Source organism: Trichechus manatus, unplaced genomic scaffold (genome assembly GCF_000243295.1).
Source record: "Trichechus manatus latirostris isolate Lorelei unplaced genomic scaffold, TriManLat1.0 scaffold00199, whole genome shotgun sequence".
Classification (NCBI taxonomy): domain Eukaryota; kingdom Metazoa; phylum Chordata; class Mammalia; order Sirenia; family Trichechidae; genus Trichechus; species Trichechus manatus.
In genome coordinates this window covers 44,119-47,722 of record NW_004444135.1, presented here as the reverse complement: position 1 = coordinate 47,722, position 3,604 = coordinate 44,119, and the positions used below count along the sequence as shown (strand labels likewise).

Here is a 3,604-nt window from a genome sequence, read left to right as displayed (position 1 = left end):
CTGATGTCCCAAAATTCATTCTTTTTTCCTTTTTTACTTAGAGAATTTTCTTTGGCCATTATTTTCGAGTATATTTGCTGACAACAAATCTTAGTTTTCCTTTATCTGAGAAGATCTTGATTTTTTTTTTTTTTCTTTCTGAGTATAGAATTCTGGTTTGAAAATTCTTGGCTTAGATTTCTTTGGATGTGTCCTAGTTGGTGTTTGCTCAGCTTCTTCAGGACATTTTGAATATTATGTTATGAAACTCTGGGTCTTGTTTAAATTCTGTGGAAAATGTTGATATTTTTGTTTTAGCTGGCAATTGACTCATTTGGGTTCAGGTTGCAGTTTTTGTTCAGGTTTCTGTTTGTTTTGATTCCAATGTCAATTTAGTTTTCAAAGCTTTTGCATTTCCAGTCTGTCCCATGTTTGTGCCACCCAGGGGCCAGTGTAGTACTTGGGTTGTGTTCTGTCTTATAGTTCCATTACAAAGGTCTGTGTATGCAGTTTAGGGTCAGATCCACGTGTACACAGCTTGGTGGTGAGCCCAGGAACTTACAAACTACTGTATGGGGTTGCTTGCCCAAGTTCCTCCCTTTCCATGCTCTCCCTGGTATTTTCTGGGTGCCTAATGCTCCCCCTTTTCAAAGCTTTCATCAGAAGTGTGTGGCTTTTGTTAGCCTGCTCTGCTGTGTACTTCTTAGGACTATGCCAAGTGGTGAGAGGGCAAAAAGATAAAAGCAATTCAGGTTCCCCTCACCATGTTTGGACCACAGCTTCTCCAGTCAGAGAGGAGGGGTCTCTTCCATGGCCCCTGTGGGCTTTTGTTGTCCTCACTGCTGTTATTTTCAAGAGATTCCTTGGAGGGGCTTGGGCCCGAGGTAACAGAGAAAAGGAAAAGGGGAAAAAAATGAGGATGTTCTACTCTCTCTGATCATTAGGAGTTCTCTCTTAAACTCCTCGACTGAAAAGTAGAGGACTTGTCTTGGAGCTCTCTGTTCGTGCCCTTGTGTCCACTTCCAGATTTAGGGCTGCATTGCTTTCAGGCCAGGTAATGCTAGGCGGGGGAACAAATGGTAAATTCACTGATGGTTGAGTGGTATTTCAAATTTAGGTCTTCTTTCCCAATCTGTTGTTGTTATTATTTGCTGTTGAGTCAGTTTCCTCTCATGGTGATCCCATGTGTGCAGAGTAAAACTAATCCATAGGGTGTTCAAGGCTGTGACCTTTTGGAAGCAGATCGCCAGGCGTGTCTTCCAAGGCACCTCTGCATGGGTTCGAACAGCCAAACTTTTGGCTGGTTGTTGAGTGCTTAACTGTTTATACTATCCAGGGACTCCTTTTTTTATACTTACTAAAGAATGTATGAGGTCTATTTATTTTTCCCCAGAGAAGCAAATCAAACAGTTAAAGGAATGATTTGAAAAACAACAAATTCTCTCCTCCAAAACAAAATCTGAACCATCTGAACTTCTTCAGTTATCCATGCCGGCAGAAAGCCTAGCTTGTGTTCACCCATACCTATAAACCTTTAAAGCCGTGGTAGTGGTGGTGGTGGTGGTGGTGGGGTTCTTCGAAATTATCCATGAATATGCTTTTATTACTTACTAGGATATATGATTGTTTCTTATAACAGCAGTATGTGGTATCTTTATTTTACAGATGAGAATATTGAAGCTGTAAAGGGTTAAATAACTTACTCAAGGTCTTGTGACTATTAAGTGTTCTAGCTTTGAATAGGACTCCATGTTTTTCTAATAGGATACTATTTATATAGAAGTATTTTTCTCCTGTATTACAAAGTTAATGTCTTAACTTGAGATCTTGAATCCTGTTCTCCCCTACAGTGTTTGGAACCTCACTCAGTTATTTACCTTCTATGAAAATATTTCTTCTATCTAAAAGTATTCCATCAAGTTTAGATTCTAAATTACACGTGTTTCTGATCTTTTTCATTTCTTTCGGCCATTTTTTCATTTCCTCATTTTCCATAAATTTTTCTACCTACTATAAGCTGGTTTCTGCTCCTACTAGTCTGATGAAATGTTCCATTTAAGATTGATAGTGACCTTAAAGCTATATGATGGGCATGTTTTGAAAGTAGAGGGAACTAAGTAAAGGAGCGGTAGGACTATTTGCTTTATCTGTCATTTTTTTATGAATTATTTTTGCACTTGGAGGAATGTTAATTTCTGTAAGGCCCCAAGTCCTGGTAGAATCTAGAATCTAGACCTTAGGAAGTGGGGGAAGACTTATTCTTCATTATTTTACAGAATTTCAGAGTGTTGAGATTATTCAGTCAAGATTCCTTGCCCCAACTTGTGGTTGGATTTAGACATTCCTTGTGTTTTGTAGCTTCTCCACTTGAATTAAAGTGAAGGTCTGCACCCCTGCCTCTCACTCCAGTGTCTTGACTCCCCCAGCTCAGTTATATATGCTTTAGATTATGTAAGAATATATTTTTGCCCATTTTATTTTGGATGATACTAGAAAGTAATTGAGCATCTCATACAGTAGTATTATAAAATTAAGAAAGTATATGGTGATAGGTCCAAACATCTTGTGACCATATGCAATTAGTGGAGGCAGCTAGTTTTTCTTTAACAAATATGTGACAGAATACTATGGTGGAGCAAAAGTCAGATGCCCATATGTCAAAATATTGCAGATGGGATTCCTGCATTGGAAAGGGGGTTAATATTGTGGTCTAAAATTTACTCTTAAGATTATTTGGCCAAAATGACTAAAATGACTGTTTTCTTTTTAGGTCAGTTTTATCAGTAAAGAGGCTAACTTGCAGAGCTTTCAAATGTTAGCTACAGAAATAAAGGAAAGGGGAACGATTAAAGGCTTAACACTTCACATACTTTACTCATTTAATCCTCATAAACCTGTTAAGAGTTGTAGGTAGTAGTCATCCCCATTTCACAATGGAGAAAACTGAGGCTTAGAAAGGTTATGTGACTTTTTCTCCCAACAGTAGCATGTAAACATAGTACGTTTTTTTTTTTTTTCCCTTTAGCATGCTTTTGCTTTATTTTCTCATGGTTGAATTCTTTTGACTCATCTGGAATTTATTACATTATTAAGCATGACTCAAAAATTGTTTTTTCATAGTGCTATCCAGTTATGCAAACAGTGATACTTTTGTTAGCCCCATCTTGCCCATGGTATCACTATTGAATGCACGTTTTTCTTACCCTTTTAGTGCAGACAAACCCTATCTGTAGCTTATGCACTGACTAGTGCTATTTCAGTTTAGCATTTATTGATCTGTTCCTATCCATAGCAGTCAGGATGCTTTTAGTTATAAGAAATAGCAAATCCAATGCAAAACGACTTATACCATAAGGAAAATTTATTATCTCAAATAAGAAGGTATGAGTAGAATGGCTCCAGGGTAGGTTAGTTCAGTGTTTCAACAGATATCATCAGGGGCCTATGTTTCTTCCATCTTTAGGCTCGCTTGACTTGTGTTTGGCTTTGTTTTCTGCCAGCTTCTTTTGAGGCTATAAGATGGTTGCTGTTGTTCGAGGTGTCACATACAGACATGATGATTTCTCATGAAAGGAGTGACAGTGTTTTATATATATCTCTTCTCAAGAGAGAAGAAACTTTTCCC

At 37.8% G+C, this 3,604-nt stretch overlaps 1 protein-coding gene across 3 annotated transcripts in view; it reads left to right on the top strand.

Annotated features, from left to right (window-relative positions):
* Nucleotides 1-3,604, top strand: part of ROCK1 (Rho associated coiled-coil containing protein kinase 1) — a 50,083-nt gene that overhangs the window by 30,924 nt on the left and 15,555 nt on the right. The window lies entirely within an intron of this gene.